The sequence below is a fragment of the Stegostoma tigrinum genome, chromosome 5 (assembly GCF_030684315.1).
Source record: "Stegostoma tigrinum isolate sSteTig4 chromosome 5, sSteTig4.hap1, whole genome shotgun sequence".
NCBI classification, from domain to species: Eukaryota; Metazoa; Chordata; class Chondrichthyes; order Orectolobiformes; family Stegostomatidae; genus Stegostoma; species Stegostoma tigrinum.
Genome location: NC_081358.1, coordinates 52,850,407 through 52,876,358, shown reverse-complemented (window position 1 = coordinate 52,876,358; position 25,952 = coordinate 52,850,407). Strand labels below are relative to the sequence as shown.

At 42.1% G+C, this 25,952-nt stretch overlaps 1 long non-coding RNA gene across 2 annotated transcripts in view; it reads left to right on the top strand.

The window, feature by feature from the left end:
- Positions 1-25,461, top strand: part of LOC125451469 (uncharacterized) — a 35,130-nt gene extending 9,669 nt beyond the window's left edge. The window contains exons 4-5 of one of the 2 annotated variants that reach the window (XR_007247308.1): positions 18,407-18,545; positions 21,785-25,461. This is a non-coding gene — a long non-coding RNA (uncharacterized LOC125451469). Of the gene's footprint in view, positions 1-18,406; positions 18,546-18,694 lie in introns of both variants that reach the window. The other variant, XR_007247307.1, reaches the window with a different exon arrangement.
- The last annotated feature ends 491 nt before the right edge of the window (positions 25,462-25,952 follow it).

Below are 25,952 nucleotides of genomic sequence, written 5' to 3'. Positions count from 1 at the left end.
ATGATCTCTTGAGGACTTCAGATGCTCTCACTGTGATTTGTTCTCTGCTGTATGGCGTTACTCAAGCTGCAGCTACTACAACATAATATTGCAAGGAGGAATGAGGCGCACAGCAGTCAAGAAGGTTGTGGCAACTGTTTACGAGAATAAGATAGTTGTGTACCATGAAAGCCCTGGAAGAAAGGAGAATGTGATCTGGCAACTGCTACCAGCCACAAGAGATCCCAGCAGCGGTGGGAGCTCTTAAAGTCGGTGGGGAAGGCTTCAGACCAGTATCCATTCTCACTTGAAACAGTTTCTTGACTTAAGAATTAAAGCTCAGATCCAGCTTCTGGATTTGGTGGAGAATTTTTTTTTACAAAGAATAGCCTTCTGTTTAGTGAGAGTTCTGGTTAATGAACATGACACCTAGTTAAACCTCGAAGATGTGCTTACTTTAAAAATATGTAAACATAGAAATGAATGCGAGTTGAATTCCACCCTTCCTATTTAAATATAATTTTTGGGACTTGAATTTGCTGAGACATCAGAGTTTCTAAAGTGCAAAGAGTTGGCTTGTGTAATGGGTTAGGCATTAGTTTTTGAACTTTGGATCCTGGGCTGTAGCCCAGCCTAGATGCAAAGACCTTGAGCGGTTAGTTTCTCACTGTATTGGCCTCACGTTGCGAAGTTGGATTTAAATACTTCATTTATGACTTCATGTGACTTCATTTAGTGTGAGAAATAGAAATGTATGTGTTGTTTAACAGGCTGACACAGACCTGCAAGAAACTTCCCAAGTGAAAGCTGCTTTATCCAGATTATGACTGGGTAGACCTGGCACTTGCTATTGGGCAGGCCTAAATCTGGACACTCAGCACGTGGCTTTGATTCTGACAGTCTCAGCAAAGTAGGGCAAGGTGAGAGATCATAACATTGCCCACCCAGTCTTGCAGAGAGCGCCACTGAGAAGCCAGGACGGACCATTAAATGGGCAGAGGAAAGCTGAGATGTCCGCTGCTAGGACGATGTTGTGCAGTTCAAACCATGAAAGAAGATCCAGCAGAAGGTATTCTTTCATCTGCTAGGTTCAGGTACTTGCCCTTCTGTTAAAGGCTCTCAGGTAAGTGCGGGGCTGGAGAAGAGGAAAGATGGTACAGGGAAGGGGAAAGGCAGTTGATTGCAGCTAGCAGGAGTGCTTGGAGCTGGATAGAGCTCCCGTTGTCTCAAGTAAATTGTTAAAATAGATAAATATTCTCAGGCAGCAACTGGCTAGGTTGCAGCCTCATTTGGAAGAACTGAGTAGAGCAGGTCTGATGCCTGGGCCCCAACTGGCCTGAGAAATCGGCTATTAGACCTTTCATTAATCTGCACCATCTTAGGCAGCTTTTTGGAGCTCTGGAAAAATAGCCTATGGTTGTATGTTCTCCAGTTGTCTGTGGGATTAAGGACTATGTTCCGAGAAGTTAGGTCTCGTTACTACCAAATAGACATTGAAGTGTAACTATATTCAATCCACAGATCATTGCAGCACAGACTGCAGCAGGCATCTCCATGTGTTACACAGCTGTGTTCAAGGTGAATGTGAATTTGAATCAGCAACAGTACTGTGAAGGTTAGAAACCTTAAAGAAAACGATCATGGTGGAAATGCTCAGAAAGCTTTGGCAGTATCTGTGGCAAGATAAAATATTTCAGAACTGTGACTTCTGTCTCTTCTGTTACACTTCCTTTCACATTTCTTTCCTGGTTTGGTGTTTTACCTCCCATATATGTTGAAAGGAGCATCTCTGGAATATGTTGAGCACTTTCCATGCCTTGCCAACCACATCGCTCAAAAAGCCATCTTAGGTATGGAGCATGTTGTTAGAATATTTCTATACTACATGAACTGCGTGTGAGTGATTGTATAAAAGCCCTAGAGAAATTTCACCAGCAATGCCTCTGTTGACCCAATGCATGGACAGCCAAACAGATAGTAGTGGCCTTGATGCCAGCTCCGCAAGCATTCGGGAAAAATTCCTGCAAGATCAATTACAATTGACAGGATATTTTGGCTGGATGGTTGAAAATTGTCACTCTGCAAGGTTCTGTTCTCTCAATTCTCAAATGACTACTGTTCCAAGGGATGATAAAACATCATAAAGATACACTCAACCTTTAATCAAAGCACGGCAGAATTGATATTAATGACTGGAAGAGTTTGCAAATCTTTCAAAATAGTGATAACTTGTTCATCAAGCTTTACTACTTTGTTTTAAATGTTTCAGTGGTGAGATAGGTTGGCAGCACAGAAGGATAGAAAAGGAAACAAATCTTGTACTGCAGATCACCTTACCTGGTGGTATGTCCTACGTTTTGAACCCAAGTCTGGGTTAAAAGTCAGAAACATGATGATCCACAACAGAAATTTATCATCCTGAGGAAACGCCAACCTCGAGTCAAGGAACTGCTGACACTTTTTTCTTCTTACACTTGCATTTCCACTTTGCTTTCAGAAGGCAGCTATTCTGGATATCATCATTTGCATCACCTAGACATGTCATTTGTTTCTTTATATATTCCATTGCCACTCCCTTTGACCTGCAGAATGAAATGTTTTGTGTTTTTAGCTCCTGAGCTCTCCAACCTTTCACATGAGATCGCCACCCTCTCCCTCTTTACACTTGCTCAAAACCTTGTGCCTCAAGTAAGATATGTTGCTATGATCGAAAGCCACGTAACAACTGGAAAGAACTGCGGATGCTGTAAATCTGGATTAAAAACAGAAATTGCTGGAAAAGTTCAGTAGGTCTGTCAGCATCTGTGAAGAAAAATTCAGAGTTTACATTTTGGGTCTGCTGAGCCTTCCTCAGAAACCAGTCTGAGGGAGGGTCACTGGACCCAAAATGATCAAAAGCCAGTCATGCAGCATGCACAGGTGGCAGAGTTGTACATGGGTTAGCAGGTGAAGAAGGAAACCATTGCGACAGTGCAGGGGAGTAGCAGATCCTAAATGCTGATGCCATCTTTAAGAGCTTAATAGGTGCATTAATAGTTCCAGGGGAAACAGTGACATCTCTAGCAGCAAGTCAAAGAGGGGGACGTATCCCTTGAGCTATCACCAGGTTCTCTAACTCCACTGATGGACAAGGAAGACTAAGCGGGCCCTGCCAGAGTGGAGGACCAGATATCTGCACAGCGAAGGGACACCTTTAGACTGCTCTTTGAATTAATAGCTGTTCCTCAGCCCTGCTGACTGTGGCACCAAGTCTTCATGAAGCCATGAAGATAGAATTGGCTCTTGCATCTGTGGAGGAGGACCTCAATATGCCAAAACTCTCCAGGCATAATGAAACTACAGGATGATTGTCACAATCACTGAAAGCCTCAGAGCTGAAAGATCAGCAGACAGCCTTTACTCAGGTAACAACACAGGCGAACACCAAATAGGAGCACATAAAAACATTCGCAAGCATGGGAAAATATCAACCTCGTGACTCTTGGAAGTTGATAAGGGTATTCATCAATACAAAAATAGGTCTTCAGGAGATTGAAGATTTATTAGATTGATTGTAAGTAAGGCTCACGTGAAACTTGCCTGTATCGAGACCTCCTTGTATATCTCTCATTGCACCTTGTTTGCTACCTCTCAGGTTCTTCATCCTATTGTACCTGATCACAATCCCCCTCCATACCCTTATTGGTGGAGAAGACATCACATGCCAGATATCCTCATTGTTCAGAAGTTGTCCATTTGTAGAACCAAATTGTGCAGATCACAGCATTCCATCGTGATATATGTGATTCTGCTAGATTTATTCAGGTATCATAGAAGGCTAGTGGCAATTTGATTAGTCCCATGGCAGCTGTATGTGTTCTGTGCGCCTGTGTTTGGGTCCCTCACAGGTGTAAGTAGCTATCTCTTCAGTGTGTAGCCCTTAACAGCTTATATTCTTGAAGGCAATGGGGATGAGGTTTGGGAGAAAGTTAGCATAGAAAAAAGGCAAGCACCTGAAACTGCCTTAGCGTACAGACATCATAGCAGTATCAAGGACCCTTTTGTATGCTGAGCATATTGAAAGCCACCCTTTTGATGATGGCTGCTGTCTTGTCAGTGGGAATCTCCATAGGAACAACTGCGGCCATAATGAAACTCTGTATCTAGCAGAATCCATCATCGGCCCCAAATCCCTCAGCCATGTGATTTTGACCATCCATATCAGTTGAAAGCATACATACTGGCAGACCCTCTTCAACATGGCATTTGTGACCATGATGACGCAATAATGAGCAGAAATTTATAGATGCCACAGATATCTTCAACAGATTCCCAAAATGATCCTGAATATGTAGAAATTTTCCATTGATGTTCAACGGAGCAGACATTTGGGTCGCCACTCTTTCCCATAGGGTTTAGCTCATCTACCATTGTGGCACACAGCTTGGCAATGCCCTTGATGGAGAAGCATTAGTGACAATGCTCCTCCCACATTTATAGAAAGGTGAGGTTCCTAAACATAAAACTTGTCTGCTAGGTGTTATTTTTCTGTAGATGAGAGTCTGGCTGTGTTCCCTTCTGCAATCTCCTTTTTCCTTATTTCCTTCCAAGCTCATTATTCCTATTGCCTCTCATTGCCAATGCCACACTCCCTGTACTTGCAACTTTCTCCATTTCTGATGCTGTTCCTCACTGAAGGTCTCAAAGCTGAGTGAATGGCAAATAGCTGGACGCTTCTTTGGCCTCCCATTCCCTAGCTCTGAGTATACCAGTTGGAGATTGTACTCAAGCAATCCTGACCAACAATGCTAGAATATTCAGTATCTGCTCCAGATTGTTATTTCTGTTATCCAGCTAATTCTGCATTCCCTGCCAATTCATGCTACTGTTTGTAATGGCTGCCCACTGCAACCAACACTGACCCTGTCTTGTTATAGCTGGCAAGGCTCTGAAGTCCCATTGTTTCAGTATGCATACTGAAAAAAATCAGACAACTTTGGTTGAAAAGCAGTTAATTGTGCTTTAACATGCTTAGTTACTTTCGTTCTGTGTTCCAGAGCAAACTCCCTAGCTGCTTTGGTAGTATTTGCTTGCCACATAAAGACATCAGGCTTCCTTCTTGCTGCCTTTGACCACCATTTTATTACTCCTCCTATCTCCTAATCTATCTCCAATGGGGTGATTAAAATTTAGCTGAGAGATAGTAGGAACCGCAGATGTTGGAGGATCTGAGATAACAAGGTGTATAGCTGGATGAACCCGGCAGGCCAAGCAGCATCAGAGGAGCAGGAAGGCTGACGTTTTCGGGCCTAGACCCTTCTTCAGAAAATGAAGGGTCTAGGCTCGAAAAGTCAGCCTTCCTGCTCCCCTGATGCTGCTTGGCCTGCTGTGTTCATCCAGCTCTACGTTCTATTAAAATTTAGCTGTTTACCTTTGCTTCTCTCACCACAGGTAGTACCAGACCTGCTGAATATTTTTTTTTTGTTTTTTATTTAAATTGGAATCAGACTGGGAATCTGAGCCAGACCATATGGAGATCCATGTGGTCCTAGGGCTTATTGACCTATAGATTTTCTTTCCCTTCTAATACAATGGTACAGAAGGCCACAGAATTGTTGCTCTCATGCCCAAGTGTTTTGTTTAAATAGGACAATAAATTTGTGATGCTTCAGGTCCACTTAAAAACTTGAATTTTGCTATTTCTGAGAGTTGTGTTTGCATGAAAATTGAAGCACATGTTGCAGGATTTACAAAGAAACTTTCTAGAGACTAGAAACAGACAATTTGTCCCTCCTAACCCAACCCTATAAACACTTCCTTTTATTAATTTTTCCAACCTGAATTCTGACTGGCGGTGGAAGCAGATGTAATGATAGTAATCAAAATGGAATTGGGGAAAAAATATACTTAAAGAAACACAACTTCCAGGGCAATGAATAAAGTGCAACAAGCTGGAAAGATCTGCAAAAGAGCCAGCACAGAGACAAATGGGCTAAAAGGCTTCCTGTGCTCTGTCAATCCACTAGGGTGGGAGGGTGAGACTCATGAACGTGATCAGAGATCACCAACAGAATATTTTAAAACAAAAACAAAAAGTGCAAGAAATACACAGCAGATCATGCAGTATTAGTGGAAAGAAATAGTTAACATTTCAGATCGATGAGCTTTCATAAGGAAGATTGAAAGTAAGTGTTTTTGAAATGGTGGAGGGGGGATGGAAAACAAGATGAACAAAAGGTGAGGTAGAATGGAAGACAGGAGAGATTAAACAACCATAAAATTAATGATGGAGGCAAAGGGAGGTTTCATGGAAATAACAAAAAGACAATAGTTGTGATGAAATGAGATGTGGCGAAATGCATCACAGAGGGATGAAGAAAGAAACAAACCAACAAAAGAAGGCACACAGAACAGGATGGAGGCAGAAGACCTACAGTTGCTGAATGCAACATTGAGGCTAGAAGGCATTAGAATGCTGATTGGAAAAATGGGGTGCCATTCCTCAAGTTTTCCTAGTGCTGCATTAGAACACTGTGGTAGACGGAAGTCTGGAGGATCACTGTGGTAGAAAGGTGGCAAATCAAAATGTCAAGATGTCAAGAAGTTGGAAGTATTTTAAAAAAAATTCTTGTGAAGTGCTTTCAGATGCAGCAATATCATTTTTCAAAAGGACTAAACCTGTTTGAAACTAAGTTAGTAACTAATATAGTTATTCATCAAGTGCATGTCAATCAATATTGATGTATATTTGAAAGATATACTGACCTATATCTGTAAAACAAATCTCTTGAATTTCAACTCTGGTAGTTGCCATGTCTGATTTAAATTTTCATGGGGGCCAGGAAGGAAAGTCTAGTGGGCCAACAGTGATGAGAGACAAGTGAATTGGAAATTGCAAATGCAAAGTAAAGAGATTGTTGGGACAAAAACAGAATGCACTACAAACACATATCTGCAAAAGAACATTGGCACTTATAGCTATTTTAAATGTGCACCCATGTACATAGTGTAGTCGTTATGAAAACTATCAGACATACAACTGTAGTGCAGAAGAAATGGAAAAGACACAGTATGCTTTTAGTAGTTCCTTGAAAATCTAGCTGTCAAAAATCCAGAAGTCCTTATTCCTAGAATAATACCTAGTGTTACTTTAACAGTGCCATGAAAAGTAGAGGATGTTTAGTTCGAGCTGTCTTCTATAAATACTTGCTCAATTTAGCTGTTCTGCAAAAGGAAAGAAAGGTAGTGAAATTAAGTGGGACATGTGCCAAATATTGGAAGAGATGACAGATTTGGCCACCACATTGCTATCTAATATTGTAGTAGATGGAATTCTGAAACATCTACCTATACACCCTCCAAATGTTACAAATTTGTTGCTGAATTCTGATTGTGAGAAGTATTTAACCTCTGGTATAGTTCTCAGGAATGAATTGGGAAATATTGGTAGGATTGATTCGTGAGGAGAGGTGTTCGAAATGAACTTCTGCAGTATCTGCTCCTGTGAGAAAATTGTCATTTCTCATATGTGGGGTCCCTGACAAACATGATTGGAATAGAAGTTCGTTAAACTGGCTAATTTGTTATGCAGCACTGGTATTTAATGAGCAAGCTAATGCATTACACTGTCCCTTGTAATTGGGTAACAAATAAGAACTTCACTATCCAGTACCAGCACCTGATCTGAACATACAATTACAGATAATGTGAAGAAGTAAATTCTCAGATGGGAAAATTGATAACAAATTTTGTTCTGAATGTGTTGGCTTTGGACTCAACTGCTCAGTAGCTCCATCATTGCTTCTCACTGCTCCTGTGAAATAGTATTGCTCGAGTGTCACTCATCACCAATGGGTAGAGTGGTGATAGAAGGCCAGATGGGGTGGTGTTATTACTGGACTGTTAATCCAGAGACCCAGGGAGTGTCCTGGGAACCTGGTTTCAAATCCCACCATGGCAAATGGTGGAATTTAAATTCAATTTTTTAAAAAATCTGGAATTAAGAGTCTAATGATAACCATGGCATCATTGTTGATTTCTAATGACCTTTTAGGGAGGGAAACTACCATCCTTACCTGGTCTGCCTTACATGTGACTCCAGACTCACGGCAATATGGTTGACTCTAAATAGCCCTCTGGGAGATGGGCAATAAAATTCTGGCTCAGCCAGTGACACTCACATCCTGTGAATGAGTTTTTAAAAAAAACCATTAACTCCATGAGAGGCACTCTTTGGTCTGTCTGAAACTCATTGGTTTTCCAGTGTAAAGAGTGGACCTCCACTGGGTGTTGCAGTCTGGTACATCTCATGATCCAGGACCAGGTGCTGAGGCATGCATTAAAGCTTGGGCCGTGGTAGGGAAAGACCACCAACCAAGGTCTTTCTGCCAATATATAATGGGGATGTCTATTCCTGGGTCAGATACCCTCATTGCCACAAAATGCAAATATATTCCTCCTGAATGAGTTAAAAATGCCTTTGTTATTTGCAACCGCATGGTAGCTCTGTGGGATTTAATGTTCCAATTTTTTTTGGCGTTTCTTTTTTCTCGTTCAAAAACTTGTATAGAACAGAATAACAATCTTTCTGTGTGGACTTATATATGAAGTTGTAATGAACAAAATATATTTTTGCAGTTTAGAGAAAGTACAAATCTTAAGCCTGTCCAAAGTAAATCATGTTGAGAAAATTCTTTTTTAAATGTTGAGTGGAAGTCCTCACTCAAGAAATGCAGGCTGTGGGCTGTAACACAAAAGCAGAATATTGCAGATAGTGAAAATCTGCAAGAGGCGGAAAATGCTGGAAGTACTCAGCAGAGCAGGCAGCATCTGTGGAGAGAGAAACAGTTAATTTTAAAACCTTCAAATCTTCCTTCAAAAACATTCTCACACTAAATTATACATTGAGCCCTATAGACAAATACTCAGGACAGGGAACCAAAATTTTATTTATTTTCAACATATCTTAAATGGGAAGAAATTTTGAGAGGGGTTCCCAGATCTCAGAGGCTAGGCAGCTGAGGCAAGGTGGAGTGGTTAAAATCTTGAGTGTATAAGAAATCAGAATTGAAACAGTGCAGAAATCAGATGAGTGTAAAGTTAAAGGATGTTACAGAGATAAATAGAGGTAGCAGTTTCAAAAACAAGGCTGAAAGTTTTAAACATGAGGTGTTGTAAAATCAAGAGTTAGTGTGAGTCTGCAGTTTAATAACAACAGGGAAGAAGCTGTACTTAAACCTGTTGGTACCTGTGTTTAAGGTTTTGTATCTTCTGCCTGATGGGAGAGGTTGGAAGAGATTATAAGTGGGGTGGGAGGGGTCTTTAATGTCTGCTGCTTTTTTGTGGCAACGATAAGTGTAGGTGAAGTCAATGGATGGGTCGTTGGCTTGTGTGATGGTCTAGGCTGTGTTCACAACTTGCTATAGTTTGTTACGGTCCTGGGCAGAGCAATTGCTGTACCAAGCCATGATGCACCCAGTTAGAACGTTTTCTGCACTGCATCTGTAAGAGTTAGTGAGGGTCTTTATGGACATACTGAATTTCCTGAATCTCCTGAGGAAGAAGAGGCATTGTTATGCCTTCTTGACTGTCACATCCAAGTACGTGGTCTAGACTGGCTATCGTCACTCCCAGAACTTGATGCGTTTGACCCTTTCCACCTCAGCTCCATTAGGGCCAGTCAAAGACAGTAGTGGAAAGTTGTGCATGGAGTCCGAAGAGATAGGAGAGGCGCTAAATGAATATTTTTTGTCAGTATTCACACAGGAAAAAGACAATGTTGTCGAGGAGAATACTGAGCTACAGGTTATTAGACTAGGCGGGATTGAGGTTCATAAGGAGGAGATGTTAGCAATTCTGGAAAGTGTGAAAATAGATAATTCCCCTGGGCTGGATGGGATTTATCCTAGGATTCTCTGGGAAGCTAGGGAGGAGAATGCAGAGCCTTTGGCTTTGATCTTTATGTCGTCATTGTCTACAGGAGTAGTGCCAGAAGCCTGGAGGATAGCAAATGTTGTTCCCTTGTTCAAGAAGCGGAGTAGAGACAACCCTGGTAATTATAGACCAGTGAGCCTTACTTTGGTTGTGGGTAATGTGTTGGAGAGGATTATAAGAAATAGGATTTATAGTCATCTAGAAAGGAATAACTTGATTAGGGCTAGTCAACACGGTTTTGTGAAGGGTAGGTCCTGCCTCACAAACCTTATTGAGTTCTTTGAGAAGGTGACCAAACAGGTGGATGAGGGTAAAGTGGTTGATCTGTATATGGATTTCAGTAAAGCGTTTGGTAAAGTTCCCCATGGTAGCTATTGCAGAAAATACGGAGACATGGGATTGAAGGTGATTTAGCGGTTTGGGTCCGAAGTTGGCTAGCTGTAAGAAGACAGGGGATGGTGGTTGATGGGAAATGTTCATCCTTGAGTTCAGTTACTAGTGGTTTACTGCAAGAAACTGTTTTGGGTCCACTGCCATTTGTCATTTTTATAAATGACCTGGATGAGGGCGTAGAAAAATGGGTTAGTAAATTTGCAGATGACACTAAAGTCGGTGGAGTTGTGGATAGTGCAGAAGGATGTTGCAGGTTACAGAGGGACATAAATAAGCTGCAGACCTGGGCTGAGAGGTGGCAAATGGAGTTTAATGCGGAAAAGTGTGAGGTGATTCACTTTGGAAGGAGTAACAGGAATGCAGAGTACTGGGCTAATGGTAAGATTCTTGGTAGTGTGGATGAGCAGCGAGATCTCGGTGTCCATGTGCGTAAATCCCTGAAAGTTACCAGCCGGGTTGATAGGGTTGTTAAGAAGGCATAAGGTGTGTTAGGTTTTATTGGTAGAGGGATTGAGTTTCAGAGCCATGAGGTCATGTTGCAGCTATACAAAACTCTGGTGCGGCTGCACTTGGAGTATTGTATACAGTTCTCGTCGCCGCATTATAGGAAGGATGTGGAAGCATTGGAAAAGGTGCAGAGGTGATTTACCAGGATGTTGCCTGGTGTGGAGGGAAGGTCTTATGAGGAAAGGCTGAGGGTCTTGAAGCTGTTTTCGTTGGAGAGAAGAAGGTTAAGAAGGAACTTAATAGAGACATACAAGATGATCAGACGATTAGATAGGGTGGACAGTGAGAGCCTTTTTCCTCGGATGGTGATGGCTAGCATGTGGGGACATAGCTTTAACTTGAAGGGTGATAGATATAGGACAGATATCAGAGGTAGGTTCTTTACTCAGAGAGTAGTAAGGGCATGGAATGCCCTGCCTGCAACAGTAGTAGACTCGCCAACTTTGAGGGCATTTAAATAGTCATTGGATAAACATATGGATGATAATGGAATAGTGTAGGTTAGATGGGCTTCAGATTGGTTTCACAGGTCGGCACAACATTGAGGGCCGAAGGACCTGTACTGCGCTGTAATGTTCTGTGTTCAATTGATATACATAGGGGCATGTCCTCCTCCTTTCTTCCTGAAGTTGATGATCACCTCTTTGGTTTTACTGATATTGAGGGAGAGATTGTTATCTTTGCACCATGACACCAAGCGTTCTGTCTCCTCCTTGTATCCTGTCTCCTCATCATTTATCTGGCCTACAACGCTGGTGTTATCAGTGAAATTGTGGATGGCATTTGATTGAAATCTGGCCACACAATCATGAGTGTACAGGCAGTACAGTAGAGGGCGGAGTACGCATTCTTATGGGGTGCCAATGTTGAGTATTATCGTGAAGGAGGTGCTGTTGCCTATCTTAACTGATTGTGGTCTATGAGTCAGGAAGTTGCAGAGGGTGGAGCTGAGTTCTGGCTGTTGGAGTTTGGAGAATAAAATAGTTGGGATTATAGTTTTGAAAGAGAAGCTGTAGTCGATAAGTAGAAGCCTGATGTAAGTATCCATGTTATCCAGATGTTCCAGGGATAAGTGTAGAGCTAGGGAAATGACATCGGCAATGGACCTGTTGCACTGGTAGGCAAATTGTGAGGCATCGAGGCAGGCTGGGCAGCCAGAGTAGATGTGAGGCATGACTAATCTCTCAAAGTACTTCAAAATTATGGAAGTCAGAGCCACCAGTCAGTAATTGCTGAGGCATATTGCATGTGTTTTCTTTAGTACCGGGAGATGGTGGTCTTCTTGAAGCAGCTGGGGACTTCAGATTGTAGCAAGGACAAGTTAAAAATGTCAGCAAGTACTCCTGCCATTTGGTCTGCACAGGATCTGAGTTTACAGCCAGAGACTCCATCTGGCCCAGTCGCTTTTCTTGGATTCATTCGCAAGAAGGTCAATCTGCAGCAGTCACTGAGGGAACAGGTTCATCCAAGGCTGTCAGGGCAGGTGATACCATTCCACTGGCATTCTGCTTGAACCAAATGTAAAATGTGTTGAGCACATCAGGGAGGGATGTGTTTTTGTCCGCTATTTGTTCTGCTTCATTTTGTGTCCTGTTATGTAGGCCTTGCCACAGACAGTGGGTGTCCGTGTGATTAGTTTGCGTCTCTAACTTTGTCTAGTATTGCCTCTTGGCATCTGTAATAGCCATGCAGAGGTCATATCTGGTTTTCCTGTAAAGTTCTAGATTGTACAACTTGAATGCCATATGCTTGATCTTCAGTAGGCAACGGATTTCCTGGTTCATCCCTGGTTTCCGGGTGGGATTGACTTCTTCGATGCACAGTCCTCTATGTACTTGCTTATGAAGTTGTGGCATACTTGTCTAAGTTGGCTGCTGAATTCTTAAATGTGGACCAGTCCACCGATTCCAAGCAGTCCCTAAGAAGCTGTTTTGCTGCCTCAGACCAGCATGTACTACTTTCTGTGCTATGTCTTCCCATTTCAACTTATGCTTGTAAGCTGGGAGGAGGACCACAGCATTGTGATCTGATTTTCAAAACTGCAGGACAGGGTATGGAGCAATACGCATCTTTGGTTGTGTACCAGTAGTCAAGGATGTTCAGCCTTCTGGTGTGACTGGAGAAGTCTTGATGGTATTTTGCTAGTACTCTCTTGAGGTTGGCCTGGTTGAAGTTGCCAGCTGTGATGAATAAGGCCTCAGGGAATTTTGTCTCCAGTGTCTCCAACCGTTTCTTAATATCATGTGGAATGAATCGAATTGGCTGAAGATTGGCACCTATGATACTGGGAATGACTGGAAGAGGCCAAGATGGATCATCCATTTGGCACTGATGCCTGAAGCTTGCTATGAGTTATTTTTTGCACTGATGGGCTCGATTCTTCTGTCAATGAGGATGTGGACATTTGTGGAGCTTCCTCCTCCAGTGAAATGTTTAATTGTTAACCGTCATTCATGACTGGATGTGGCAGGACTGCAGAGCTTAGATCTGATCTGTTGGCTGTGGGATCACTTAGCACCATCTGTCACTTGCTGCGTAACCTGTTTAGCATGCAAGTAATCTTGTTTGGTAGCTTCACCAAATCGACACCTCATTTTCAGATATGCCTGATGCTGCTCTTGGCATGAACTCCCCCACTTTCCATTGAACCAGGGTTGATCCCCTGGATTGATGGTAATAACTGAGTAGTGGATATGCCGGACCATGAGGTTACAGATTGTGTTAGAGTATGGTTCTGTTGTTGTTGATGGTCCACAGTGCTTCATGGATGCCCAGCCCTGAGTTGTTAGATCTGATTGAAGTTTGGCCCACTTAGCATGGTGATCATGCCATACAACACGATGGAGGTGATTCTCAATGAGAAGGTGGAACTTGGTCTCTGTAGGGACTGTGTAGTGGTCACTCTTACCAATACTGTCATGCACAGATGCATTTGCAGATTAGTGAGGATGAGTCAAGTATGTTTTCCCTTCTGATATCCCTAATGCTTCCTTGTGCTAAACATGGTCCCATTGTCGTTATATAAGACCAAATGTCAGCTTACTGTTCAGTTGACTTCTACTGGATATGAATTTTAGTCTTCTGAGATGGATCGTCAGGAACAGTTTTTGTGAAGAAAATAATATTATGTCGTCTTGGATTCCAGTACGTCAGATTTCTGGCCTCCAGATCCTTGCAACAAGAATTACATAGACCCCAGTATTTATAGGGAGGAATGCAGAGGGAAACCTGTCAAGGCTGGGATGCAGGGCTTTTGCAACATTTCTTGGCAGGCCCTCATTGTAATATTTTTCTTCATTTCCAGTAGAACTGGAAAAAATTCAAGGCTAGGCAAACTTTGAGCAGGAACACCAGCGGCAGGAGATGAAATGGAGAGGCTCTTAGGGACAGTCCTCAGGAAATCCTAGCTGCAAGCAGAGTTCATTTGGGTAGAGTTGTGGGATCAACAGTCTTGATCACAGGGCAAAGATCAATTGGGTTGGGCAGGGGACAGTTTGCCATCATGGCAGGACCAAGACTAAAGTTATTGAGGATGATATACACGGCATTATACAGGTGAAAGCGCCATTGTACCCACATTGCTTGACCTAGCTATACCATTAGAATGCTTCCTGCATTGAATCAAGGAGCATGGTGTGATGCTTCTGCTACTGATATCCCTAGTAACTGACATCCATGCCACATGTCAGACAACAACAGATTATTTTTCCCATTACTAGGAAGAGTAACTTGTTGTGGCTCCTCACTGTGCTACAAGTTATGTCATTAAATTGACGCTTAGGCACTGCTGTGACTTCATGCTGAACTATCCCTTGACTTGGTTCATTCTCATATTGGGTGGATTAGATATGGGAGATGCCGAGTTGATGGAAAGGGTAGGGGAATGGGTCTGGGTGCGATGCTTTTTTGAGGGACGATGTAGACTTGTTGGGTCGAATGGCCTGTTTCCACACTGTAAGGATTTTATAACACCCTCACCCAGTTTCCACCCCTCATTAGGATATTTTCTCTGTCTATCCTATCAACCCATTCATTACAGAAAACATCTCAATAACCATCTCTGTTTTAGAGGAACAAAAGCCAGTTTGTTCAACCTTTCTCAGAGGTATATTCTCAGAGATCTAGTGTTATCCTTCTGAATGTCAGTCTTCACCCAATTTGATCCACTCCACATGATATCAAGAAACAGCTGGAGACACTGAGTACTGCAAAGGCTATGGGCCCTGACAACATTCTGCAATAGTACTGAAGACACATGCTCCAGAATTAGCTGCCTATCTAGGCAAGCTGTTCCAGCACAGCTATAACACTGGCATTTACGCAACAATGTAGTTAATTTCCTAAGTGGGTCCTGGCCACAAAAAACAGGACAAATTCAATCCAGCCCCAACAGTCTAATCTTAATTATCAGTATGGTGATGGAAAGAGACATCAATTGTTTATCTTTAACATCCATCCCCGGGAATAGCGCAGAGTTCTGTTTTGCATTGTGTCCCTGTAGACAGATCAGTTTTTCATATTCAGATAAAGTAAATAATTCTTCAAGTGACGAGACCCAGTGTGGCAGTACAGCAGTGCTGAGAGCAGCATGTAGCTGATACTAGATTCCTCCTTATGATGGAAAGGGAGCATTGCTGCCACATGTCTTGTTTCGTTTACCATGGTTTTACCTTCCACTCCAGATTTAGTGCATGCCAGACCCTTACAAACCAAACCCAACTACCTTTGTTAGCTTGAGCTGAGAGTGAAGGGGTCAAGGGATCAGTTCGCCCACTCCAAAAGAACATGACCTCGCTTGATCCAGTTTACATTGATTCCTGAGACCAATTTGAACTGATCACAGATGTTCATTAGTCTGCACAATGTGAGTGGTTTGGAGCAGAAGACAGCAACATCCCCGTACAGGGATGCTTTGAGTGCCTCTGGTGGCTGGAGTTGATATCCCTCTTATGCTCACAACCTTCCTGACAGACTGGGCAAAATTGATGCGAGAAGAAGATAAGAGACAGAACAGCCCTGCCTGACTCCGGATTTGATCAGAAAGCTTCCCATGCATTGAATGAAGCTGCGCTACCTATGTACAACAACTGAACCTAGCTGCTGATTTGCTCTTAGTCCCTTTAGGGAGCACATCTGTCATGTAGATATATATATTCTGTCAAAGACCTTTTTTTGTACAATCTGGTGACACAGATTCTATGCCCCTATTTTGCACATTGTTGATCATATCTCAATGAAGTAGAAGACTGTCAGAGATCTTCCTGCTGGGTACAATGAAGGGTGGATCAGAGTGGATTACCAATTCCAGAACAGATTCGACCTAATTGGCAATGAACTTGGACAGAGTTTTGTGGTCCACATATATCTGTGAGATGGGCCACTGATTCTTTCTTCCTTCTCCCTATTGTTAATGACAGTGGCAATGCCTTTCATCATGGATTCTGACATGCAGCCTCCTGAAACATACACTCTAGATTAAAGCTCTTCTGTCCCATTCTGAATCTTATCATATCTGAATCTTCTTGGTCAGAAGTACAAGGAGGCAACAGTCCATTTGGATAGTATCACCCCTAAGTATGTTAATGTCTTGTATTTTGTCACATTCTGACTCGGTATTAAATGTACCCTCAATTTAGTGTACTTTGCAAATTTTTAAATTATAGTTTCTAATAGTTTATGAAAATTATGAACGACATGGTGCTAACACCACTCATTTCCTTCCTTTTAATTAATCTTGAATTGCTATCCATAACCCCTACTCTTTGATTTTTGTTTCACAGTCATATTTCTATCCACACTGATGCTTGCCCCCATTCCATTAATTAAACTTTGATCATAAATCTATTATTGATACCTTATTAAAAACATTTTGAAAATCTAAATTTATTGAGTGCTTTAATCTTGCCTAGTTTTCCTGTTATTTCTTCAAATAATTCAAGAAGGTTATCTAAGCTTGACCTTCCTTTTGATATCCATGTCAACTCTCTATTATAATTTCTGCATTTATGATTTTTTTTGCTTCTTCTTTGAGTAAAGTTGATTATCTTCCCAGCACCAATATTTTCTAAGTGACCTGTGGTTCCCTGGGCTTTATTTTACACTTCTTTTATAAATATGGGAATGACATCAATGTGAGATAATCTGCCACCAATATAAAGTAGCCATCAAGAAGTGCAATAAGCAATTAGGAAGAATCTTCTTCATCCAAAGAGTGGTAAGAATGTGGAATTTGCAACCACTGGAATTGGTTAAAGTTAGTAGAATTTAAGGGGAAACTAGACAAGCATATAAGGGAGAAGAATGGTTGCAACAAAAACTGAAATTGCTGGAAAAGCTCAGCAGATCTGGCTGCATCTGTGGGGAGAAATCAAAGGTAACGTTTCGGTCCAGTGACCCTTCCCAAGTTCTAAGAAAGGGCCGCTGGACCTGAAAAATTAACTCTGATTTCTATCCACAGATGCTGCCAGATCTGAGTTTTTCTAGCAATTTCTGTTTTTGTTTTTGATTTCCAGGATCTAGAGTACTTTCGGTTTTTCTTAAGAATGGTTGTAAGGCTGAGTTTAGAGGAGAAAAGCTGGGAGAAGATTGAAGTGGAGCATACATACTGGTGTGGCCTGGTTAGCCTGTACGGCCGGTTTCTGTGCTGTATATTCCATGTAATGATGTGCAAATTTCATCTCTATCAACACTAGAGGGTGCTGCTGGGGCATCCTCAGTGAGTACTTGTTTGAAGGGCCAGTGAAAGTACAATGGGTCAAATGGTCTCCTTATGCATCATAACAATTCTGTGATTGTACGATTCTGGAAGACCATACTGGAGCACTATCCTAATTTTACATGCTGAATAAATGCCAGAATACCGCATTTGGACCAAGCAAGTTCTGGCCAAAAATTACCAATTTCTCCTCAACCGAGTGCTAAAAGGTACAAAAATAGGCCTTGCAACAGGTATAGAGACTCTGGGCCTGCAGCACAATAATGAGATAAAACAGAGATCGGATGCAGGGCAAACTCTGTACGAAGCACTCTGCCAACTTGGCACTGGACTCTTCTATGGTTCTTGACAAGTGACAGGAGGCTGTCTGGTAAAATAACAGTGCACCCAGCATTCTTGGTATGGATGCCCCAATATATGCTCCATCAAGGTTGTTTGAGTCCAGGCCCCGTCTCAGAAAAGCTCCAAAAAGACTCTAGTTCTGTAGTAGACTCAGAGGCTTTAAACTTAGTTCTGCTTTTTTCCCTTACTCTTTGTTAGTCATAAAACTGAACTGACTCACTAATGACACCCCTGCTCCCCCCTCCCCACCACCCTCTGCTTTCTTATACGACCAACCCCACATCCCCCTCTCCAAATTGACAAGATCAATACCTATGGTATTGTTAATAAGAATTGAGTGCAGTGCACCTGAGGGTTGGCAAGGTGAACATACTGCAACCAAGATATTCATGGCAAAGCATTTGAAGAAGCACAAAGGATTATCTCACAGGTTCTCTTTGCCATCTTTTATTTATGTATGAACCTAAAGCTTTGTGTACCTATTTCACAATGAATTTCATCAAATATGAATGATGAACACAGACTACTGCTCACATTCCTCACTTTACTTCATTGCAGGAGAGAGTGCAAAATATTCGGGACAGGCATCAAATCTACATCGTTCTGCGTGCAGCCAGTGAATGAGGAAGCCATGGCAGCTAGGGTGACAGGAGGCCAAGCAATCACTGAAGGAGAAATGGGAGTGCAGCATAGGAGGGTGAAGTTATTTATGTTGTAATGCTGAAAATAGCTCTGAGCTGCTTGTTTATTTTAACTTATAAGTATTTCATGGTAAGCAAAATTTGACTGTGTCCACAACCTTTGCCGCCAATGTCCTTTGCTCACTGGGTCTTATCTTTCTTCCAGGGACAATGCTGGAGGTGCAGTAGGAGCTAGGGGAGGAGGTACCTCAAAGCTGAGAGGAAAGGCAGCACCTTGGGGAAACCCCGAAACATGAGTTGAGTGCATCTTCCACAAGGGCAGATAGATTCCCATTAGTCGGGCTTCGATTTGTGAGTGAATTGGATAGAACAATGAAGGACATTTCACATTGAAGCAGGAGCAGGTGACAAAGTGACGGCTAAGGGTAGGCCCACAGAGAGGACTGAGGCCAGCTCAGTTCAATCCAGATGCTCGTCTTCGTGGCAGAGTGAAGGAAGATATATGGGTATCTATCAGTTGTTGAGAAAATGAGGACCCTTGAAACTCAAACATATGAGTAGCCATCTTCCTGAAGAATTTAATGCAGCATGGCAACAAATAGCTGGAGGAACAATGCAATAGTCTCCATTTGGGTTTGGCAATGTTGCATTGCATTGATATGTCAGTTGCAGTAGTGCTTTGAAACTAAATGGAAACACAGCCAAGTGCTCCCCTGCTTTTGTTAACAAGCAAGTGAATGTGGGCCCTGAAGGGGAAGAGGGATGCAGGGATAATGGCAAAATGGCTCTCCCTGCTCAGCACCTAAGTCAGAATCATTGACACCTTGTCTTGTTCCGCACGCCCAAGACTGGCCCTCATAGACATAGATGGGGCAACCTGTGGCAGACTTTCACTCACTCTGACTTATAGAGGACGTGTGTTATGTGCATCTCATTTAGTGGAACAAAAACAGGTGCCTGCCATTCTTGCTCTGGTGATAGAGGTAGCATCACATAAAATTATGAGTAAGATTAGCAAGTAACCTTTACACCACAAAAATGATAGGGCAAACAAGAGAAAATACGCCTGTATGCAAATTCCTTATCAATAACATCCATAAGTTATGCTATGATGAGGTTGGAGGAGTGAATTGACTCTCTAGTCTCGCTATTCCAGTAGCCATGACATAAATTTAATTGCTTTACCCAGTTACTGAAATACCATTTTACTTTTTATACATTAGGTTTAGAAATTTTAGGAAACTGTTCAAATTTGATGAGAAGGAAGTGTTGGATAGATTGTTAATATTTAGTTGACATGGCACTCGGTCTGAAATAAATGAATCAAATGATGTCAAAGAAAATGAGAGTAGAGAATGCAGAGATACTGGCCATAATTGTTTAGTCTTCTGTGAACTCTTAGGAGGTGTCAGAAGATTTGTTCAAGAAATGTTGTAAGGACAAGCCCAGCAACTGTAGACTAGTCGATGGTGGCGAAGTTTCTAGAAACAGTTATTAGGATATAGTTAGTAGTCATGTGCATAATAGGTGGGTTGATTAGAAAGAGCCAGAGTGGATTTCAAAGGTGGAAATCATATTTAACTAACTTCCTGGAGATTTTTGAAGGTAATGCTGTTGATGTGGTATACATAGATTTTCAAAAGGCGTTCACTACGGTGATGTGAAGGTGCTGATCCTGGCCTAAGAAGTCATACTACTCCGGGTTATAGTCCAACAGGTTTATTTGAAATCACAAGCTTTCAATGCACTGCTCCTTTTTCAGGTCAGCAATGTCCTACCTTGCCTGAAGCTGGGAGGTAATCAGAGGTCAGTAACTACTGTGAGCCACTATGCCCTGTCAGAGGCTGTGGTTGTTTGCAGCACAGCTAGTCAGAAGTCCAGGCAGCAGGATGTCTCCCTTGGGGTCCTCAGGAGGAAGGCCCGGCAGCATCCACTAAAGTGTCTGACAGGCACGAGATCCATTAAGTCTTTCTGCTAAGAGTCTGCATGTGTGGCTTGGCACTTTTACAGGCAATACATGAGACACTTGACTATCAAAGAAGATTCCATCCTCAGTTTCATAAAACTCCTCTGCAGCGCCTTATATTGTTTAATTGCATGAAAGATGCTATATAACTACAAGTTGATATTGTTGGTGAATGTACTAAGTGTATGGTCTCTTTTCATAGAAGCCTGATGATGGAATCAAACCCCACATCCTGGTGCTGTGAGACAGCAGTGCTAACTGCTGAGCCACTGTGCCTCTTGTTCTACCAGAGGAAGCAATGTTCAAATCTACTAAACCAGTATACTTTTCACATTTTTAAACACCTCAACCAGATTACCTTTTAATTTCCCACATAAAGAAATACGTACGTAACCTGACACGTCAATTTAACCCTGATATGTATGGTCCTAGAAGTGTCTAAAAGGGTTAATATTTGATTGAGTTCAATAAATACCACCTACTATGATGACATCTTGAGGACTTGGTGGAAGAGGAATGTAGCATATGTTGGGAGGTTCACCTGAAGGTCCAGTATTGCCAACAGCCTTTGTGGTAAGGTAGAGTTTATTGTGATAATCTGTAAATAACCACAGAGCTGTAATTAACTATGTCTTGTATCTGCAAGACTCTTATTATTAGATCAGAAGGGGGCTATCCTTGTGTACACCAGACCACAAAAGCCCCTAAAGAATGCACACTTCAGAGGATATAGATAGTAGCAAATCTGATGAAATGTTGCTGCACTCCCTCTAAATGTAGGAGCCTGGTTGGTTGCGTACAATTCCTGCGATAAAACTTTGAAGCCAAATGCATGATCATCTGTTTTGCTACTGTTGATGCTGATACATATGCTTGAAGAATTGACCTAGCCAAAAAACTCTTTCACAAGTCCCTGTAGGAGAAGAAAAGTGGTGATGATGATGATACTGGTAATAGCTTTGCAGTTCAGTGCTTCATGTGCTGCTGAGTGACTGCAAAACTTAGCAAGGAGCCCAACCTTGTGCAAAGTCAGTACTACTTAAAGGAGAAGAAGTTAATTCTGGTCAGAACAAGGACAGCATATGTTTGGAGAACAGTGCATGACTTCTAGAATGTAGCATAACAGGAAAGAAACCCTCTACCACACACCTGTCAACAATCACTATCAGCTATGACTTGTACTTAGCGTCCATTGCTTTACCTGACCCTCGCACAGTTAGTACTGCTGCAGACTTTACCTTGGTGGTGCCAGCTATTATCCCTTGACTGACGCATCAGACAAAGAATCATGTTGTACCGCATTTACTGATATACTTTCCTCTTTTGCAGAGCCAGGTGACACCTAACCAGAGCGGGCCACAACAGATGCATGTCCTCATGCCAGTTGAGAAGATGGCTCTGGCCATCGTTGGAAGTGGGACTGTGACTAGGTGCAGAGCTGGAACCACTGAAGATGATGGCATCACCCTACCTAATTCATCTTCTCACAACCCCCTTATCCCCGCAGCCCCCCCATCCCACACACACTCCTTAGACTTGCAATCAGCAGATGCTGTAACCATGCACCTGTTAATTTCCTGCACTGCAGAACCAACATTGTGCCATACTACTTTCACATACTCAGGAACTGCTTCTTGGCCAGGAAATGGTGCAAGAGTGTGACATCTCAAAGGGATGGTAGACTGATACAGTTTGCTCAATCTTTCTCACAACTCGGACATTGGCACAGCCCGTACTTCAGAGGGTAGCATTTGGTTGTACTGGCACATAGTGAATCGGTGGCCTGCAGCTGAAGTAGGGGGAGTGAGTAGTATTGGCGCCAGTTCCCAAGGTGGTGAGGTCATGCAGGTTTGGTGCAGGAGATTCAGATGAACATTCTGAGTGGAGCTGCACTGAAAGGTATGGTAGGCATGCACATTGATATCAGTCAAGGAGCACGGAGAAGCACATGGGTATCGGGCAGTCACACTGAATCTGAGCATTGGAAGTTCAGACTGAGAAGCTGCAATTTTAGTATGTTGCTCAATTTGTATGTCTAATTGCTGCCCATATCAACATTCAAAGGGGCTTGCAAAATTTCACAGCAACCCAGTAATCATCAACACATAACTAGGACAGCTAATGCATCATCCTGGGGGAATGACACTGTCTCTTTGGGGTATAAACCTGCTGAACTTTCTCAGGATAATAGCATTTGTTCTACTGTCAGTGTCACACTGTCAATGCCCTTGCTGTTGCCCATCAGACTGCCTCCAGATTGCTACCCTCCATGTTAAAATGGTGCAGTACAAAGCTGGACCACTGATGAAGGGGTTGGGGAGGGTGAGTTGTGGACATGATTGCTGATGGGATATTGGGGTTGCATTCATTGGCAGTACATTGATTAGGTGCTAATGGACATTCCAGCCAAAGTAGGTGTGTTGGTTGCCTTTCCCACTAAGTGGTTCTTTCTCATCCCTATGCTCTGCTGACTGGCATGTATTTGGTGACATGGGTGGCATCTCCATGTTGGTGAAGTTGCATGGAATAAGCAGACCACAATGAATTATAACACATGCCAATACCAAAGGGCTCTGCCAGTGTACAATCCAACCTTAGGAAATAAGTTTTGGGCAGTTTGAAAATATTTCCTGTGACAGCATGACTGACATTTGTATGCTATCCATGTGTGGTTTGATTGCGCACTGCAGTCATGACCATAGAAACTAGGAGCAGGGGTATGCCATTTGGCCCATTGCTGCATTATTCAATGTGGTCATAGTTGATCCTCTGTCTCGACTCCATCGTCCCTCTCTGTGCAAGACCCTTGATGCCTCAGTGACTTCTGTCATACACAATTCCGTAGGTTCACCACCCTCTGAGTAAAGAAATTTCTCCTCACCTCAGTCACAAATAGACTACCCCATATCCTGCAAAATTCCCTGTTCTGGTCACCCCAACCAGGGGAAGTATCCATTCTGTATCCAGTCTTCACCAGTCATAATTTATATGTGTCAATGAGATCTCCTTTCAATCTTCTAAACTCCAGTAAATATAGGCCCAGTCAGCCTAATCTCTCCTAATACAATAAACCTGCCATCTCAAGAATCAATTTGCTGAATATTCACTCCATTCCTTCCATGGAAAGTATTTGTTTTCTCAGGTAAGTAGACCTAAACTGCACACCATACTCTAGGTGTGATCTCACTAAGACCCTTCCCAGCTGCAGTAAGGTCTTGTACTCAACCACCTTACAGAAAAAGGCCAGTATTCAATTTGCCTTCCTTGCTGCTTGCTGCACCTGCATGTTTGCTTTCAGTCACTTGTGTGACACCAGATCCTCTTGTATATCAACATTTCCCAATCTATCACCATTTAAACAATACTCGGCTACTCTGTTTTTCCCACCAAAATAGCAAACTTTACTATCCATATATTACATTATATAAATTCTGACAGGACTGGTCAGACTGTTTGTAGAATTGATGTTACCCCTGGTTGGGGTGTCCAGAACAAGGAATTGTGATATATTTGCTATGTATTTGATGACATACTCAATTTATCTAAGTGACTGTGAAGCCTCTTTATGTCCACCTCACCATTCACAATCCCACCTAGTTTTGCATTGTCAGCAAACCTAAGTTATTAGATTTGATCTCTTCATCCAGTCATTGGTATTGGAGAGCTGCTGTCCATACACTGATCTAGACTAGTACATCCACTCTGAAAAAAGACCCACGTACTTCTGTTTCTTGTCTTCTAATGAATTCTCAATCCACAGTAATATATTACCATTAATCCCATGTGCTTTGATTTTATACTCTAACGTCTTATATGTGACCTTATCATATTCCAAGCACACCACATCCGGTTGTTTTCCTTTATCTGTTATACTGGTTATGTCCTCAAAAATTTCTGGTAGGATTGCTGAACGTGAATCCTTCTTGCCTTTATCTAACCCTATTGATATTTTCTAACTGCCCCATTATCAAATCCTTTATGACAGATTCTGGCACTTTCCCTACTACTGATCTTAGGCTAATCAATCAGTAATCCTTTGCTTTTGTCTGCCCTTTCTTTAAAATAAATGGGGCTATTTTTCCACCCCCTAACTTGTCTCTGTAAAGCCCTGGTCAGCCAGCCGTCGGTCTCTGGTTTGACATGGTGACTGATGAAACAATAGATTGCCGTAGAATAAAGGAATGCTGGCTAATGCTGGATATCAGGTATTCACTGATGTACTGGCTTAGCAATAATAGATTGCATGTGTGCAAATAAAAAGCAAAACTCTTCTACATTTAAAGCATGTTACTGCACTTGAATGAAGCATGATTTAAAAGTCTGAAATGATGCCTGATTTACTCCACTTTTGCAGTGAGTTTATCTATTGAATGGTTGATTCCAGACCAGATTTTTGGTCCTGTTTCTAAGCTATGCTGAAGTATTTGTTCTTATGGTATCACTACATTGGATAACAACTTGCAATTATATACTACCTTTAAAATAGTTAAACAATCCTTGACTTCTTCACAGGAGTGGTCAGAATAAAGACAGAATTTGACACTGACCCAAATAATGCAATATTAGGACAGATGATCAATCAAATGTTTGTCAAAGATTTAAAGAATGACTTACAAGTGGGGAAAGAGGAAGCGAGACAGTCTGCTTTAGGAAAGGAATTCCAACTGAAGAGTAAATAGACTCTTCATTACTGATTAGAAGATTCTTGAATGTTAAACAGCCTTAATCCTCAAATTCAAGACTTTTTTATAATTAGTAAAGATCAGCATTCATTTAAAAATGGCTTTTTAATTTTTTTTTATCCTGTTGCGATAATTTGTCTTCAACCCATGGAGAGTTGGCTGTGCATGATAATGTGCCTGTAGTAAAACACCATTGAATCATGTTGTTTCCTTTATGATAATTAAGTGGAGACTTCTCTTGAAGCAGTGATAATGGGAACTGCAGATGCTGGAGAATCCAAGATAACAAAGTGTGGCGTTGGATGAACACAGCAGGCCAAGCAGCATCTCAGGAGCACAAAAGCTGACGTTTCGGGCCTAGACCCTTCATCAGAGAGCTAGGCCCGAAACGTCAGCTTTTGTGTTCCTGAGATGCTGCTTGCCCTGCTGTGTTCATCCAGTGCCACACTTCTCTTGAAGCAACTGGTTAGCTCCATTGTGATGGAGTCTACGTGCCCCTAGTGGTAGAAGTATCAAGAGATTTATTCCATTCAGCTCTGCTGTGATGTCAATGTGAAACAGCCCATAAAGTGTTCAGTATGAAACTGGAAGTTTGAGCTTCAAAGACAAGAAGTCACATTGAATGAAGTAAACATCCCAATGCACTGAGCATAAGAGCTGTCAAATAATACTGACAGTGAGCTAAATAGAGAGATATTACCCCAGATTATTAAAAGCTTGACCAAAGACATGGATTGTATCTTCTTGGTGGAAACGGACAGAAAATATTGGGGAGGAAATAGCAGACCTTGGGGCTTGGCAGCTGAAGGCCTGAA